Source organism: Cupressus sempervirens, chromosome 6 (assembly GCF_028749045.1).
Source record: "Cupressus sempervirens isolate cs-2001-9-10 chromosome 6, ASM2874904v1, whole genome shotgun sequence".
NCBI classification, from domain to species: Eukaryota; Viridiplantae; Streptophyta; class Pinopsida; order Cupressales; family Cupressaceae; genus Cupressus; species Cupressus sempervirens.
The window spans coordinates 716,213,733-716,233,974 of NC_143123.1; the positions used below are offsets into that span (position 1 = coordinate 716,213,733).

The 20,242-nt window shown below is 35.8% G+C and overlaps 1 pseudogene; it reads left to right on the forward strand.

The window, feature by feature from the left end:
• The first annotated feature begins 334 nt into the window (after positions 1 to 334).
• Positions 335 to 1,027, forward strand: LOC149554294 (pentatricopeptide repeat-containing protein At2g03880, mitochondrial pseudogene; annotated as a pseudogene).
• The last annotated feature ends 19,215 nt before the right edge of the window (positions 1,028 to 20,242 follow it).

Below are 20,242 nucleotides of genomic sequence, written 5' to 3' on the forward strand. Positions count from 1 at the left end.
CAAAATTGCCTTCCCAATTTTGATCACCATTGAAAAAATCAAGCCTTGTTCGACCAATAATATCTTTAACCCAGTTGACCCAAATGAAAAAATTCTTTTTGCATTGTGTTCTAAGGGTAAGACACTTCATATGTTCCAATTTTGAGATCATGTCAAATCCATTTGATCAATTTGCTAAACATGATCAAAAACTCAGTTTGCGTTGTTTTGTTACGGCTAAGGTATCCAGATTGATCTGTACCCCTGTTCGGCATGTTATAACTTTGATCCTATGATTGGCTAGCCTAAATGGATTGTACCATTGTGTTGTGTCCTAGAAATCCTTGAAGTAGACATGTATGCAAAATGTGGAATCTTACACAAGGCAAATGAACTGTTTGGAAAAATGCTTCAAAGAGATGTAGGTTCATGGACTGCAATGATTACAGGGTATTCACAAAATGGTTTTTGCAAGGATGCCTTGAAACTCTTTGAACTAATGAAGCACTCTGGAACATATCCTAATCATTTAAGCCATGCTTGTGTTTTATTAGCATGCAGCCATGCAGGTCTGGTGGATGAGGGCTGCAAATACTTCAATGGCATATGTGATTCTTATTGCATTGTACCTACAACTGATCACTATGTTTGCATGATTGACCTTCTTAGCCGTGCTGGCTATCTTAAGGAAACTCCAAGCTATATCATAAAAATGCCAATAAAGCCTGTGGCATTTGTGTGGATGTGTTTGCTTGGTGCATGTAGACCACATGGAAATCTAGGATTAGGAGTATTTGCAGCAACTCATCTTTTTGAGAAGAACCCTACAGATGCCACGATTTATGTTTTTCTGTTAAGAAATTTAATAAATGATAAAGGAATCAAAAAGATGCCCAGATGTAGTTGGATTGAAATCGATAAACTAGTACATGCTTTTTGTGTGGGAAAATATAGCACACCCATAGACATTGGAGATCCATGCAAAGTGTGGGCAATCTATATTGGCAGTTTAAGGCACCAAGGCATTTTCCTCTGCATAGGAAAATGAATTATTTTTCTGCCACCATTGGGCCAAGCTGGTGATTGCATTTAGATTTTCAAGCATGCCCTCTGGGAAAACAATTAATTCATCAAAAACCTCCGAGTACGGGTTTACCAAGACATGCAAAGAAGTTTATGTCCAAGATTGTTCACGGCAAATTGCTATGAGAGATGTGTACAGATTGCACTATTTGAAACAAAAATAATGCCCTTGCGAAGATGTTTTGAGATCCTGAGTGAAGCAAGATCTAGCAAATGTGTTTGAGAAGGGACTGCATTTCATTTCTAGTTCGTAGAAGAAAACAAAATTCTGAGTTCATAGAGATATAGACCATGTAGGCAGATAGAAGAAGTGGCTTAGATAAGGGCAGAGCATAGACTTGAAATAAAGATTCACGCCACCAGTGAAGCAACCCTGCGCAAAGAAAAGACAGAGATAAAATGCAAGCAAAAAAGTTAAAAGCAGCAGGCATATTAACACAAGCTCTCACGCATCAAAAGAAAATAGGGGAAGCAATTGGAAGTAGACTCACATTGAAAGAGATAGACAAGGAAGCCATCCATGTTTCAAAGAACCCGCAGATTCAACGTTAAGGGCAGAAGGAAGCCGCGCAGTGCAGATTATGCGAAAAGCAATAATCCCACATCACTCGCAAGAGGGTACCTTTTAATATTTAAATACAATAGCATGCAAAAGGCATTGTGTCTAAAGACCAAGCACTTTTTGTGGAGGCCGTGAGCAATTAAAGTGGGACCCGAACCGGATGAGGTGGACTGACGCCAGCATGACAAAGCAATATTTTAAACAAACTAATCGGCGTGATGAGGTGGTAGGAAATAGACTAAGGAAGGAGATGGTGACACATGTCTTGATCGAGCGGGTGTCACTATCTCGCCAATCGAAAGTGCTCACCGGTTACCATAGCGAGATAGTGACCTCGCAACATGTGGCCGTAGGCCTGAGTCAAGGGATGACATGGTGACTCTGTCAGCGTGCTGAGGTGGTAGTACAGGCCAATTAAATCTGGACACATAGCAAAGAACAGAAGGTCATGCGGCGAGTAGGTCTCAAGATTGCACCAGATCATGCCATGTGGCATAGATCTGACGCTAGGCACTATGTCGCTATCGAAAGTTGCTCACTAGTTACCATAGCGACATAGCATGAGCGAATCAAAGGGTGCCACGTGGCAGAAGCTGGTTGACCCGGATGGAAGGAGAGGGAAATATGAAGGCAAATAAAAATAATAATTTTTATTATTTCCCATTTTTTTTTGAAGTCACGTTTAGGCTTTTGAAATCAAATAAAGGATATATTCTAAAGTTTGGACATTAGAGTATTTTAAATTTTTTGAAATTTTAAATATGAGTTGCAGACCTAAGCATTTTATAGCCAGAGGGGACATTTTCAAACAGCAATTTTAGGCGCTTTCGATAACCAAAAATGAAGTGTTATATATCGCCAAAATCGAGAGAAGATGAACTTTGCGATTCTGGAGTCGGTTTTTGCACAAGTATCAATCAGTTTGAGCTACATGAGGTTTTCTATCAGGTACCTAAAGTGCAACCATATTCATACCAGGAAGTTCAGATTTGTTTTTTGTCAAGATAATGACCTAGATATCAGTAGAAGGCAATGGAAATGTAGTTAGGGTCGAATTTGTTCTAATTTACTTAGTAAAAACTCATTTTCACTGGCTTTTTCATGGGGCAATCAAATTTTTTGGCAAGTAAAGGGTTTTCATCATTAAGCAAGGATATTTTGCAAGTTTGTTACAGATTAATGATGAAACAAAATCAGATCAGAAGGGATGAAAGAAGAAAGAGGTTTTTCAATTACAGAGGATTGGATTTCAAGTGGACACCTGGCAATTGCATATCGAATCCGAGAATTCATTTCTTGCTATATCTTTCTTTCTTTTTTCATTTGTATGGGTTCCAGTTTTTGTCACTGAGAAACCAGTTGGTTCCAGTTTCTGGGAAGAAAAAAGTTCATTGCTGTGATACCATTTGGGATCCCAGTTTTTGCACTGTGAGACCATTGGTTCCAGTATTTTGACATGTTTCCATGACTGTGACACCATTTTCTTCAGCAGAACTCTCATGTGAACAGCATTGTAGAGATAATATAGATAGTTCTGAGATATTAGGTTGTTTCATGTTTTAATCTTATGCATATGAATGTATAGTTTCAAGGAAATGAATACATATAAGCAACAATCTCACTAGTTTTGTTCTGGTTCTTGTCTCCTGTCTCAACAATCTGTAAGTCTTATGTGGTTTTGGAACAAAGATTTGAGACCCATTTGCATCCCTTTCAGGTTGTATGTTTAATGTATCTTGCTATTGGACCAAAGGGCCAAGTAAATGCTCGATATGTTTAAACAAGGTTACTGGTTGTTTGAGAAGGATATTTTGTGAGAATGAGACTTGAATGAACATTGATGTCTGAATCACAAGGTGGTTGGATAGATCTGATGTCTAGGTATATGAGATACGTCCTGATGTCACAAATGTATGTTTTGAATTCATGGAATTGCCCAATGGATTAGGCACTGATCATTTATAGGATCACTGGTTATACTGTTGCATTTTTGAGGTTTTGTTGAATCAACATCTTTAATCAAATGAATTTCCCTTTCATGTTGAAGAGCTATAAACAGAATGCCCTCACTCAGCTTATGAATTTCATTGTTTTGCATCTAGCTACTGCAGATATATGTTATTTCATAAGTTATCAAGAGAAATAAGGGTTTTATCTACTTCATATTAGATTCAGTGTATGCTTTGACAACTGGTACCATATAAAGAATCTACAGGTCTACCCGCCTAGGTTTTACAGAGCCTAAAGTAGAAGAAGGGTCATGCCTTATAGTTGGCCTGGTGTCTGAATGGATGTATTGATAATGGAAGTTAGCTGCCCCTAGATGTGTCATATTCTCATTAGGGTAATTGGAAATGGGTAACATTTTCAAAAACCAATAGGGAATTTGGTGGAGAGTTGGTGAACATGGTAACAAACCATTCCCCTTAGTACTCCCTCAGGAGGTTGACATATTGTGTCCCCAGCTAAACTGCAAGGACTAAGAATCACTAACCATACTCCTCAGAATCACCCTCGAGAGGTTGACTTTAAGTTTATTATCTTATTTAATTTTCTATCAATTAATTAAGTTATCACTTATTAGAAACTCCTTAATTCTAACTTGGGCTAAGACACCATGGTTGCAAGAGAAGCCCCTCCATTGACCTTACCCTACATACTCATAATCATCACATGATGAGTACCTGTAGGCATACATATTCCCAACCCAACCCAAATGAACATAACTCCACCAAAATACAAATGGGAGATTGGGCATTGCAAGTCACCTAACAAATGCACATGCATGTGCTCATGTGTGGTGCACCACCATCATGAAGATCAAAACGCAAGGGTTGAATGACAACACAAGCAATAAAACACTCTATCAAAAATAAGCTTAGGAGAATGGATTCTACACAAACCCTAAAGAACCATAAAACCATACATCAAAACTCACTCAACTAGCCTCAATCTAGGAGTATGGATTCTACATGAATTCTAGTGTCCATGAAATAATAACAAGGGTCCAAAAGAAATAATAAAACTACGTATAAAATCACTCAACTAAACACAACGTTAGGAGTACGGATGCAACATGCATCCCAATGCAAACATAAAAGTGTAGCAATGGTCTAACTAGCATCATACAGATAATCCAAGTCCATGACCAACATCATGCTAAGAAAACTTGAGAAAATTGGGTGGCACACAAAATGAAACAAAAACCCTCAAAAAACCCAATGTTGAAGAAAATTAATGAAAATAAAACCCACTCACTCCAAGGATGAATAATCCACAAAAATCCAATAAAATTTAAGTTCAGACACTATATGCAAAAATGGCCAGCATAACAATCTAAAACCCCAAACCCTCATCCCAAAAATAAGGGAAATACTCATACCTACCCAACTGGGTAGAGCTAGCATACACAAACAAATGGGAACACTAGTTCTTAGCCTCCTAACAAATGAATACCAAAATTAGAAGTAGAAATGGAGCAAAAAAATAAAATGGGAGAGCCCTACCTCACAACCAAAAAGGGGCAAAAAAAGAATGTAAACCATAAAATAAAAATCCCATAGAAGTAGCAAAAAATTGTGGTAATCTAAGGTCTCCTCGAGCTAGATCTAATGAGACCAATCTCGTGATGATCCCATTCTTGTAGCTTCCACAATGAACAAAACAATAATTCCTCATGAAAAAGATTTTGGTTTTTACTCTCAAACTTTCTAATTCAAGAGTGAGAAGTGAGGAATTAAATTCCTTTCTGGATACTTATTCACTTTTTGAGTGAAAATTAATAACTAGCCAACCTAGTTAAACCCTGAATCAACCCAAAGGAAAATAGATTATTCCAAGTAATTGGAATTCATTTATGGAAAAGCTACCAAAAAATTGAAATCAATTAAAATAAAGCAGGAAAACCCTTAAACCAAAATCCCAAAATTCCTTAACAACTCTCGTGAAAAATGTGAACCTCTAAATGAAAAACATGCTCATGGATCTAATCACACAATGCAAATAAGTTTGGATTTAATCAAATCATAGGAATATTTAATTTAAACAATTAATAAGATACACCAACCATACAAGGATGACATTGGTAAAATATGAACAATTGAATCACTAATATCCATATGCCATAGCAAGGGATATAAATCTGCACACTAAAATACACAATCAACTACAATTGCATATAATAATTTAGCCAAAGCAATAAATGCATTAAATCACCTAATTTAACCATTTATTCAATTATACTAAAATAATATTTTTACATCATTCATGCTCACATATAGTATAATGAAGCAAGAATGAAGTAAATAACCATAGCATTAAATCCATCTCATAACATAATCAGATATATATCCAAATAATGGATAACTAAATATCATCATAAAACATATTTTCATCTCAAAATGGCACCATCATGCAAATATGATCAACTGAACAACATAGTAGTCTAATACCTACGATACTAAAACCAAAGTATAACATCTAACCCTCAGGTCATCTCAAATGTAAAATATAACATGAGTAACAAGTATCCCTTGGATCAAAATATAACAAGGTAAATATTCACAATACATAACCAATGAATCCAACATGGACAATCCATTTCTAATTATTTAAGCATTTAATAATAGTTGTTTAAAAAGCATGAAAAGGCACTTAAACACAAAAGCAAACACGGTCATAAAAATGACTAACCACTACTATAGGAACCTAGTCCAGTGTAGCAAGATAATAGTACACAATGAAATCTTTGCACACATCTCTAGGTAATCATGGAATACCATCATGATACCACATCGATCCTGGTAACCATGACATAAACCTTAGTGAACCATATAACACATCATAATCTCATAAATCAGCCATAAGCATTATCAAAGAAACTGATAGAGTAACATGAATCCAATCAACCCTAGGATATAGACCATTCATGGTCCCATTCATGATTTGTCATGTCCCCTTTTCAAATAATTAAAAATAATAATCTTTTTCTAAGGCAGGCAGACCCAAAAAGGTGAAGTTTCAGAAAAAGGGGATGATCTTTGGAAGCTAATGGACTAATAAATGAAAATTATTATTAAAATATGTTTTATTAACCTCTCTTGGATGTGAGTTAGGGTTATGCCATCTTTTAAGGAGCTTGGAGGCATTTTGGGCTCATTTCAGAACTTGATTTTTGCTCATTTCTTTGTTATTCTTCAGAGGCTGCCAAACCTGTAGAGAAGGAGACCCAAGAACGGGAGTTTGCAGGTTTCTAGGGAGACCCAAGAATAGGAGTTTGTAGGTTTTTAGGAAGGCTAAGAATGGTATTTTGAATCCATTCCATGTGCATGCTCATACAGAGTTTGCCTTTGTGCTGAATAGTGCAGATTTGTGAGTTTTCGGGTGTATTTTTTGGTATGAGTTTGGTGTTTTCAGTTGAGTATTTCATATCAGTTTGGGTTGCTGCTGTATTTAAAACTTTAAGATGTTAAAATAGAGCTAAATATATGTATTGGTATGTGATTAAACTTTTGAGATATATTATTAGTGTTTTGTGGTGTTTTCGGGTATTTTTGTGTTAATTTTGGGAGCCCGATGAGCATAGTTTTTGTCCTACATTTGTGAGTTGTTGTGTAAAGGCTATAAAGATCTGGAAATATCATTTTGTAGTCTCTTATGCTGCTGAAATTTCTCTAAAAATGTTCATTTTCAGATTTATTAATAATTTGTGAAGTTGTGAAGTTTTTTAGCACTATTTTGGACATACTCGATTTGGGTTTATTTGAAAAATTGGTGGATCTTTGTAATATTGGTTGTTTGGTTTTAAAAATCTGATTTGAAGCTTGAAATATCATGTAAAATCAGAAAAGGGACATTTCAGTGGTATTAGAGCCATGATCTTGCCAGCCTGAGGGTTTGTAGAAGCGTGCATGTCAGTTTTGACAACTACCCAGATCTTGCATGTCAGTTTTGACAACTACCCAGATCTTGCATGTCAGTTTTGACAGCTACCTAGATCTTGCATGTTAGTTTTGACACTACCTAGATCTTGCATGTCAGTTTTGACAACTACCCAGATCTTGCATGTCAATTTTGACAACTACCCAGATCTTGCATGTCAATTTTGATAACTACCCAAATCTTGCATGTCAGTTTTGATAACTACCTAGATCTTGCATGTCATAATTTATGATTGCATGTTGCTTCTAATCAGCTACATGTCAAAATTTATAGTTGCATGCTACTTCTAATCATTTGCATGTTAGTTCTTGGTGAATTTCGTGGTTGCATGTTGCTTCTAATCAGTTGCATGTCAAAATCTATGGTTGCATGCTACTTCTAATCATTTGCATGTTATTTCTTGGTGTTTGAAGAAGTTATATCCTATTGGGGTTACACTCTACTTTATCTAGAATGGACAGGTATAGTACAGAGTCTCAGAGGACACAATCTTGGACAATTGATATCCAGAGTCAAAACAGTAGAAAGGATGGTTATTTAGACATTTGAGATAAACTTATGAAAATAAGCCATGACATGTCTGAATAGTTGGTTGAGCACCATCGTATGATGAATGACATGTTGTCTGACCCAGCTAAGGTGGATAAGTTGACTGGATTTCTATTTGGCAGATTTTCTCACAGGGCAGATGACACAATTACCAAGAACTTGCATGAGGAGTTTGAGAAACTAGCTTATAGCCAGGCAAAGGTCTCAGATTCTACTCTGCCACAGGAGGTAGTGAGTTTAGATGATGATTATGAGGATGTTGTTGTGCATGATGGTGAGATACCTAGTAGAGATGAGCAGACATTGAGCATTCATGACTTTGCTGAGAAAGAGTACCAGGCACAGTTAGATGCTTCATCACATGAGGTTGAGGTAGGTAGTACTTCACATGATTTGTCCAACCAGCTGAAGGTGAACAAAGATAGTATTGTGACTTCATTATCTCATCATGACAGGATGCAGGATATGATAGAGGATCACATTCAGATGATTTAGTTACAGGGTAGACATAAGGGAGTTCAGGAAAAGTCTCCTTGTGTTGACTTATAAGCGATTAGGGAAGGAAAGGGAATGATGAAGTTGAGTTATTTACATCTTCTATCAAATCGTGACCATCTTCTTAGCCTTGTTGGAGACTATTCAGATGCCTTGAGGAGGAAGGAGGAGGAAGTTGATAGGCTTTCTCACGAGCTTGAGGACACTCGAGCTTCTTTGGTGAATACTCCATTGGCATTACAAGACTGGGAGAGACATGGGGATAAGCATGGCATGGAATTGAGTTTAGTTTCATCTTGCACTCCTAATACTTAGCTTTCTACGAATGGTAGATCATATGTGGACATTGATAATGTTGCGAGTTCATCTTACATTCACATCCAGGATATAGGGATAATGTCAGACAGGTATGTGGAATTAGTTGGTATTGGTCATATTACTCAAGTGAGGATTTTGCTTGAGTTACCAGCTGATTATAGTTTACTGATATGGACTCGAGATTGTTATATTGGCATTTGGGATTCAGTTGATTGGAAATCTTTAACACTTTTTGGTAGCAGTGATTGTTTGGGTGCTATCATGGATTTGATTAGTAGATTGCACCATGTTGTCTTTTCTTGTGCCAGGAGCTTATCTGATGTTGGTATTGTTTTTTATACACTGGTGTTGGGCTTTGTTCATATATCCAGTCGACCATACTTGCTGGAATGTGTTGATAATATTTCATATTTGGCAGTGTGTACAGATGAGTCCCAGGATCATATTGGCATTGATGACATCCAGGAGGATGCGGTGGGCAATTTTGAAGACTTAGTTTCCTTGGGTACAGAGGAGTTGGACAGCAGTGCTAATGTTTTTGATACTCCATATGTTGATATGAGCTTTAGATTTGATTCACAGGATATGGATGGTAATACTCTAGAGACTAGTAACTTTGAGGATACTCCTTTAGATAGTGCATCAGAGGAGATTTGTAGGAGACAGTCAAGCCAGTGCCATCATGTGTCTAATCAGTTAAGAGTTAGTGACCGAGACGTTGCTGTCACTTGCCAGCATTTCGATGATGCTAGTCAGTTGTTAGCAGTTTATGGATGGGGTCCTCCTACTAGTGATGAGCAGGAAGACAGTTATCTTTCCTTGACAGAGATCCACTCTTTATGGGAGGCTATTCAGATTTTGAGACAGAATTATATGCAGTTGGTAGCCGACACAGATTATCTTATGGAGTGGGGCAGTACAGGATATGATGCATTGTTGGCCAAGGAAGATGAGGTGAGTGAGCTTACTGAGCAGCTTGAGGTGACTTCTGAGATTCTTGAGAGTACACACTTGGCTTTCAAGGAGTCACAGTTTCATTTGGCTAAGGTGACCATGGAGTTAGAGCAGCTACATTCTTTACTTGATTCTATACAGTCACAGTCAGCTAAGGTGAGTGAGCTTGGCTTTCAAGGAGTCACAGTTTCATTTGGCTAAGGTGACCATGGAGTTAGAGCAGCTACATTCTTTACTTGATTCTATACAGTCACAGTCAGCTTATGGAGTGGGGCAGTACAGGATATGATGCATTGTTGGCCAAGGAAGATGAGGTGAGTGAGCTTACTGAGCAGCTTGAGGTGACTTCTGAGATTCTTGAGAGTACACACTTGGCTTTCAAGGAGTCACAGTTTCATTTGGCTAAGGTGACCATGGAGTTAGAGCAGCTACATTCTTTACTTGATTCTATACAGTCAGCTGTGGTGTTTGGTGATCCGAGGATGTCCATGGCCGAGATTGTCAGAGACAGTGGAGATGGGGATGCATCCATCCTTGATACTAACATTGGCATATCAGGTTCATTCCCACTAGAGTCAGGTTCAGTTGAGTTGGGTGTTGTAGCAAATTGTTGTATGCCTAACGTGGTGGTGGCCTCTAGTACTAATGGCACAGAGACTAGAGATGTATCAAAGATCATGTGTGATGTTGGTGAGTTGGTAGTTGGCATGGTTCCTGCTAGTAATACTACTCCCTTGGTGATATCTTCGGAGGTAGTAGTCAGTTCCAACATGGTTAATGATCAATTGCAGTTAGTTTCATCTGGATTACAGTCTAAGCCACTAACTGAGATTGGTGCATTCTATCGGCATTACACTGTGAGGTACGCTCATCAATTTACCTTTGATGACCATGTTGATGAGATGATGATACAAAGATGTACTTTGGTTCCTAGTGCTTGTCATCAGTTATGGGATAGTTTGACGTCTTGGGATGAGAGTTGTGATGGGCATGACATGGTGATAGGTTCTGCAGTTGACAGCTTGATAATACATGACTTAGAGTAGGAGTTTGGGAGTGATGCTTCAGCAGTTGTTGTTACTGATTCTACTCTTTTGGCTATGACATCTCCTAGCTTAGCTGGTAGTCAGTCACAGTGGGCTATATCACTTGTTCATGGAAAATTTGGTTTGGGTTCCATTTCTTACTCTTTATCTTGTGATGTCTTTTCACCATCAACAGTGCATGGGAGTTATGGTTATGAGATAGTGGCCAGTGATTTGCAGAGTTGTGTTGACTATAGGAGTTGTACAGTGTGTGGATTCTCCATACTTGGAATACTTTCATTCGAGAGCATTCACCATTGTTGCAAAGTTGGATTGTACATTCGGTATAGGCCAGTGGGATGCCTTGATGGTATTTACTGTGTTGGTAGTTTGATTTGTCCACTTTACTTGGGTTTTGATGTTCTAAGAGTTTGTGTCTCATGGGTTTTTTACTGTGGTAGTGGTGATCTTGGAGTTGGGTTGAGTTGTAATTGTCAATTTGATTATGGATTCCTCTTGGTTATATTGCAAAGGATATTGCAGGAGCCTGTGTTAATTGGCAGTAGTATAGTTCATGACTACATTTGGGATCCAGGTGGATTGATTGGTTTATTGTTCAACCATTTCTTGAGGACAAGAAATATTTGGGAGGGGAGGACTTGTCATGTCCCCTTTTCAAATAATTAAAAATAATAATCTTTTTCTAAGGCAAGCAGACCCAAAAAGGTGAAGTTTCAGAAAAAGGGGATGATCTTTGGAAGCTAATGGACTAATAAATAAAAATTATTATTAAAATATGTTTTATTAACCCCTCTTGGATGTGAGTTATGGTTATGCCCTCTTTTAAGGAGTTTGGAGGTATTTTGGACTCATTCCAGAACTTGATTTTTGCTCATTTCTTTGTTATTCTTCAGAGGCTGCCAAACCTGTGGAGAAGGAAACCCAAGAACGGGAGTTTGCAGGTTTCTAGGGAGACCCAAGAATGGGATTTTGCAAGTTTCTAGGAAGGCTAAGGATGGGATTTTGAATCCATTCCATGTGCATGCTCATATAGAGTTTGCCTTTGTGCTGAATAGTGTAGATTTGTGAGTTTTCGGGTGTATTTTTTGGTATGAGTTTGGTGTTTTCAGTTGAGTATTTCATATTAGTTTGGGTTGCTGCTATATTTCAAACTTTAATATGTTAAAATAGAGCTGAATATATGTATTGGGATGTGATTAAAATTTTGAGATAGATTATTAGTGTTTTGTGGTGTTTCCGGGCATTTTTGTGTTAATTATGGGAGCCCGATGAGCATAGTTTTTGTCCTACATTTGTGAGATGTTGTGTAAAGGCTATACAGATCTGGAAATGCCATTTTTTAGGCTGTTATGCTGCTTAAATTTCTGTAAAAATTTCCATTTTCAGATTTATTAATAATTTGTGAAGTTGTGAAGTTTTTTGGCACTATTTTGGACATACCCGATTTGGGTTTATTTGAGAAATTGGTGGATCTTTGTAATATTGGTTGTTTGGTTTTAAAAATCTGATTTGAGGCTTGAAATATCATGTAAAATAAGAAAAGGGACATTTCATGATCCCTTCTCAAGGAGAGATCAACAAGGTTGCATCCATTGGGATGACTTACATAAATTAAATGGGTGTCATGCCCAAAATTTAAAGGGCAAAACACAACAAACATTTTTTTTTTTTTTATAAAGGTTAACTAAAGGATAGTATGTATAGACCTGCACTCTGTTATGAGTGTTCAATTGAACTATGGGGTGGCTGGAATACAAAAATTCATGTTTCCTCAAGGTTATAAGAAATTTTCTCATTTGATCATTGGGTTGAAGATGGTTAATCTTAGTTGATGTGGAAGAATTTGTTTTCATTCAAAATACTATATTTCCAATTTTCAAGGGAGACCAAATTAGTTTTCTATCATTTTTTGGAAATGTAAGAGGTATATGATGTTATCCTTATGAACTACACATCCTAACCTTAAATTAAGACATTACGTATATGAATGTAAAGATGTTTTATACTAGTCCTAGATGTTCCAATACCACGTTGTCTTACCAGATATATATATACTTAACCTTAACATCCTTTTCCCAATTATTTTCTAGTGTATAGGTACTAATATTTAATGAACTTCTTACATTGTATCCTTTATGAACTTCAACTAAATTTATGTTTTTTGACTAGGTATTTATAATCGATTTTTAATTATTTATTCTCCAAATTTTTTATAACGCATTACCATTTACTAACCCTTTATCAATAATTCACATCTTAATAATCCTAACACTAAATTAATTAGGCATACATGCATTTAATAAGTTTTTCTTATAGCAAATAATCTACGCTAGCTTCTTTATATTAATCAACATGCAAATCAACTTCTTTCCACGTATCTTACTACTAGTAGGATACTTTAAACTACAAAAAAATTATGCTCATATTTCAAAATGTATATATTTAATAACATCAAGAGGTATCCATGTTATTTTATATTTGAATATTTCCTAATTTCATATTCTTACTAAGAACCTACTCACTAACATAGATCCAATATAGTACTTATCACTGAAATAAGAAAAATCATATTGAATATATATGAAATTAATTCCTAAGCTAAGGTAATTTCCCAAATAAGCTCTATCATAACTAACCCCATAACCCAATTAAGAATCACACCATTATTATTATTGGATGAAATTAATTAGAAATTAAAACCCAATTAATAATTACTCGCTATCTCCTAAGTTTTAATCCTTTAAGAGGTTCTACAACTATACTATACTTTCCTACCTACTATCCTATTTTACCACCTTACTATACTAAAGTGATAGTTAAATAAATTAAAAGAAGACAACATAATTTTTTTGTTTGACAACTTAATCCTATTTATTTAAATGCATATCTTAATGGCTTCCTAAAATAATACTATACAATTACTAGCTCTCCAATTGATAATATTTCCTACTCCTTTTCCATGCCTTCTTTTTACATGTTTTTCAAAAAAAAAAACATATTTACCTACACTCCCTACCCCCTAGGCACCTACCCCTTTTCATCCTAAGTCTACTCTCCCCCTTCCTAAGGCACCATATCACCTAGTGTGAGCACATTTCCTTTGTACCAAGGATGAAGGTACTCAAGGTGGGGTATTATGACTTAGGTCAAAGAAAGGAAGCTTTTGTCTCATTTCACACGTGACAAGAAGATGTATGAAGTGCCTAGAGATATGATGTTATTGACATGGCAGGGAGGTGAGACATTACATAAGGCATCCAAGTACCTTCAAGAGTGTTAATGAACCTTTCTTTAACTAGGTTGAATTTTTTCTTGTCTTTGGTTTAATTGAAACATAGCGCCTAAGTATCTCTTCCTTGTATAGGTGCTTAAGTCTTCTTTTCTTGGATTCTTTCCCATTCTAAAACATGGCACCTATAACATTTAGGTTTGTTATTTGTGATTTTTTTTTTTAGGTTTTTTTTTATATAGATATAATTATATGGTACCCCTCCTTTTACCTAATTCTAAGGGGTGAGTGTCTAGGTCTCTGACTTGTTATGAATTTTTTTTTTTGATATTGTGATGCAAGGGTCACATGACTAATGAGTCTTTCCTCACAAGTATTTATGAGCTAGGTATCTATTATTGTTTGAGTCTTATCTCTTAACACATGTATTATTTTATAAAATTCTATGCACAAGATTCCAAGTATATTCTGACTGAATAAAATATTAGTCTGTAATAGGCATCCACTATATTTTCTCATCCCCATACAAATTCCAAAGAGGTAAAATGTACACCAACAACATAATTTTTCTCATAGATTTTAGACTATATATTATGCTAAAGTTAATCTCTCCTATGTCTACTATGAACATTTAAGGAATAGAGTTGGTGACATGTTGATGTTATCTAGTCTAGGGATTTATTGATATAATTCTAGCATCAATTTTTAACAAAATAATGTACAAGATCAATTACAAATTTGTTTCTATAAATAAGTTGAATTACATATGGTTTTTCTTAATAACATGAATCATTTCATATGATCTCTTTGAAAAGCAAGAACTCTCATTTCTATTATAGCAATTACATAACAAAAAAATCTTATAAAGAAATCACTCTAATTTTCAATAGCTATTCATTACAATACTTATCTCACATGAGGATTCCTTAGGGCTTACTGATGGATTACAAAATCTAGGAAAGAACAATGAGCTAATTTACATTACTTCAATATGTTTCCCCATAATATTAGATATTATTTTGCATGAATGATCCTTTCTTTCCTACACAACTATGATAGTGCCACAATCTTTCTCTTGAAAAGACTACTATATACAAATCCTCAAAAAATCACCTCACACATTCACAACAATATGCAATAGGAAGTAATCCTTTTCACAAATACAATGAAACATTAATGGAAACTTAACATCACAACATATTATGAGATGACATGGAAATTATTAGGCTATCCACAATACTTGATTCCTCCACATTGCCAAGGGTAAAACCCTAATCTCTTCAAAGGATCTACTTTCTCAAAACCTACAAAACAACACAAAACTTGGAACCATGGAGGCTCACCTCCCATCCTAGGCTTATATGAAGCCACCCACTGAGCAGGGGAAACAATATTCAAATTGGGTTTCATTCCAATCTTAAAAATGCATAAACATCACATTTCAACACTTGCATGATACCATCCCAAGGGTATTTCACAAAGGTTCACTAATGGAACCTTGAACATAGGGTGAAGGTGTGCTTTCAAATAGGATACTTACCATATCATACCATATCTACGATAAACAATTTTTCATGCCCTTTTGGGGCTTTTCACAAATTAACAAATTCCATGCGCTTTCGGGGCTTCCACAAACATCCTCCAAACATACTACCAATAGTTATAGCTTCCTTGAAGCCCATACTCCATTAACTTCCTTTCTACACCATATTTCCCTTATCACCCCCAAAGAAAAATATGAATGAATATGGCATACAATGGAGCCCATACTCCAAGGTTCTCAACTATATTTCAAGCCCAACTAAGCCCTTCACCCTGGACTTCTCTTCGCTTCCCAAAAGGTGAGTGAAGCCCTCACACCAAAAACAACACTCATGCATAAAATCATGGAAACTCAAAAAAAAGGAGAACAATGAAAACCCAAACTTCATGTTCATCACAACACAACACAACACAACATGATACAAGATGATACCACACATTTTTCTTGCAATGCCATTCTCCATACCTACATACTCATGAATGCAATACCAAGATTCAAATTCAAAATGGAAGAAGTTTCACTACATGGTAAGAACACCAACCTTGAATTTCTTTGTAAAATGGTAATGAAAGGTTGTAGAAGATCTCCCTCCAAGCTTCCAAACCCTAAGAGTCTCTAAACTTAGAGAGTGGTTGAACACTACACTAGTTTATCCAAGACTCTCTAAAAAGGCTTTTTCCCTAACTATTTTGGCAAAAACACCAAGCCACCTCCTCTTACCAACTTGTCTCCCCCTAAGTTTTCTATTTTTGACTTAGTGGAAACATGGGAAAGAGCTCATGTGACAACTCCATTTTCGAATTGATGGAAGGAAGAATTGGTAAAGGGCCCCCCTAGGCTATCTAGGCATTAATATGGTCAAAATTAGACTTTGAACATGTTATACTATCATATGGGTAGCTTATTTTCACACAAAAGACACTTTGGGACCACCTAATGACCCTTCAAAACCATAATCAAGTCTACTTTTGAATTTCCTTTGATTGTGACCCATCCTATCCCTTGTCAAGTGGGTTTACTTAGTCATTAACAAGGTAATTAGTTTTAGGGTAAAATGCCACCATGACCAAACCCTAGATGATATGTCATTAACACAAAAAATCCACAAGTGTCAAGTGACACATAAAGACACATTCCACATCATCATGACATGTCCCTAATGCATCTTTATGATTAAAAATTTCTCACACATGCAAGCTTACATTTATGAAATAAAATACATCACAACGAGGCTTTTGAATCTTCCAAAGATTCACCTTGGCTAGACTGTGTTCACATAAGTTTGGACCTATTTTCTCCCAAAATTTTCCATGGTTCCACTTCCTACACACTAAACTCAAAGATCATTAGTCCAAGGAGGTCATATAAAATACATATCATAAATGCATAAGAATTTAAATGTTATGTAATCTATATTAACATAATTCAATGGAATTCCTTTACTTAATCATTTCAATATAACATTCAAAATGTTAAAATATCAAAATCTAGACATCACATTAGTATCAATCAAAAGATCAACTAGCATTTTGAATCACATCATAATTCATTTCTTATCATAATGATGAAATGTTGAATCTATAATATTAAATTAGCCAACATGAAGATTAGTTCCAAATACATATTTTAGGTCAAAATTATTAGAATGTAAGCATCTTAACTAATATCCCTTGATTTAGTTAAATATATTTTGGTTGCTAACATTATCCCACTATCATTATGAGATAATACATTATGAAGTGTATCAATTATTTTAGGTAACGGGATGTTTGCATAGTCATGTTGATCCACCTCACAATAGGTTTATCATAGTTATGCTCTAGGCCATGCTTAGGAATAATATATTCAAACTAAGGACAATTATTTTCCTGCTATGAGGTGCATTTAATCTTGTCAACCCAAGGACGTATACTTGAAATGGTTGACACAATATGTGCACTGGGTCTCTTAATGAGTCACTAAGCTTATGCTACAGGAAAGTAAAATACAAGGAAAAGAACTTACACTATTGCTACAAGAAACTAACACACTTAACTCTATGAATACTAGAAATATAATGAAAGGATAAGAAATATTCCAACTCAGTTCATCCATAATAACTATTCTCACATATGTTGTAGGAACATTCAAAAAGTGTGATGCTACATGAAGGAACTTACAACTTCTAATTATGAAACTAAGAATGCTTCGAAGTAAATATATTCTATCCTAATCTAATCCACCTTCCAAGTGGGTCCCCTTGGTCAGCTTTAATAAAATACTAACACAAGATAGAAGCCAAAAACTATTTCATTAGATTTCAAAAATTCATTACATAACACAGAACTATAAAAACACGACTGTAAAAGTTAACAGTCTGTTCTCTTAAACTATTTCTTCTAACTAGTTAAAAAACTTAACACACTTGGGTTGATTCCTATATATATAGGAAATCAACACTTATTCCATAATAGAAAAGTAAATGACCTAGATTTAAATCCACAAGAGAGAAAATAGGAGGATAACAACTAAAGGTGGGAAGAGGGAATAATAGCTTAAGGCAGGAATAATAAAGTTTGAACATCCACTTGCCAAAGAAGAAATGAAGAGAAGGTAATAAGTCTTCATAGCTTCTCCTTACTCATTGCCATGTCTTCTGGAACCATTGTAACTTTCATTCATCGTCGCTACTCCTTGTGTTCTCTTCTCCTTGAATGTTGTTGGCACTTTAACTTTTGAATTCCTCCAATCATCTTTCAGTCTTCATTAATAGGTTAGTTTCAATATAAAGACATGTTTGCAAATAAACATTTATCAAATTAAACTCAAATATAGGAACACACATTTTGATAACTACATGAAATACTGCATACTGTATATAATATTAGCAAAAGATGGCATAGTTTCTACCCATAGTTTTATCATAGGTTTGATAAAAATAGGTCCAAAAATGTTTTGACAAAGATAAAATAGAGTATCAACAAAGTATCTTAAAACTATCATAAAATAAAGGAAAATTTTGGTCTCATCATCTGCCCCCTACTAAACTAATGCTTGTCCTCAAGCATTGCACTTCCTCGTTAATGATCTGAATTGTCCAACATGTATCATTCCTTTTTTATTGCTCTTGAAAGTGTAGTAAAATCCTCTAGTTCTCTTCCACACTTCCTTTCTATGATTTTCCTGAAGCTTGTCGAGTCTATCAACATTGATGTCATACAAAGGCCACAGGAACATTGGAGGTTGCATGGTTAGGGGACACCACAACTCTAGTCTGGCTTGCTTCCCTGACTCTAAATAATTTGGAACCTTGTGAAGTGCTACCTCCAAGTTAATGGGACTGTGTGGTTCTAACTTTTAAGAGATTTAGGCAGTCTAGCCCATCTGCCCCTTGCACTAGTCATAGCTCTCTGAAAAGCAAAGTAGGGTAGATTTTCATAATCAACATAAAATTTAGCTCTATTAGAAAAGATCTTATCCATTACTTCTAGATTCTTCTTTCCATAGGCTAATGTGAACCGATCCCTGAGCACTTTATCTGGCTTGCTACTCTCTTCTCTTAAAGGCAAAGGTTCTATCCTTTCCTCATCCTTGTAATTATTTAGTTTCCTATCATAATTTTCTTCATTGGACATCCAGGACATGAGAGCTCTTAAGAGTCTAATATAGTCCATAAAATTCTTGTGCTGATTTGAACTCTGCATTAATATTCTTAAGAGTTAACATTAATTGAAAAAAAAAAATTGTTCTTTCAAACAGAGAGCATAAACTCTTGGTGATAGTCTACAAGCAAGGGCCTGATCAGCTAGCTTGAGGGCATGGTCCATTCATTGTTGTTGGCTTGCTAACTATTCCTTTAAATTTTCAATTTCATCACCTTGAGATACTATAATCTTATTCATCTTTTTCTTCTCTTCTTTCCACAAGGCTTCAACAAATAGATGATGTCTATACAACTAAAAAAGGGTTTCTATAGTGTGATAGAACCACTGTCTTCTTCATAATCTCTTTTCCTTTTTCTCCATTCCTACCATAAATTTTCTACAAAACTAGTAATCCATGTTGATCTATGGGGAACAAGGGGAGTGTTTGGATCAACATAGTTAGGAATTATTTCATCCCTACAGCTGGAAGTACCTGGTGGGTCTGCTAGGGTATCATCTAGATTTTCTTTTATTTCATCCCTACGTTCCTCAATAGGATTTTTGGGAATACTTGTAATCTTAGGATGGGGAGGAGAATGATCAAAAAAAATGTGCATAGGGGATTCCTTGGTGGATGCTTTAGACAATGTAGAATCTTTAGAAACTTGCCCTCTCATCCTAGGGCTTCTCCTTACAGGGGTTTCCTCTTGTATCATGGCCTTTTGCCTACTTTTCCCTTTGGGCATCTCTACTACAAGAGTGGGTACTGTAGGACTTTTCTTTGTTCTCTTTTGTCTTACAACTGTAGGGTTTGACTCTTCCTTTCCCTGAATAGAGATTTCTTCCTACAGTTTATGTTTCCTCTTAGCTCTGCTATTAGTAAGTTTCAGTATCTCTTGCATAGGTGAAGACACATTTTCT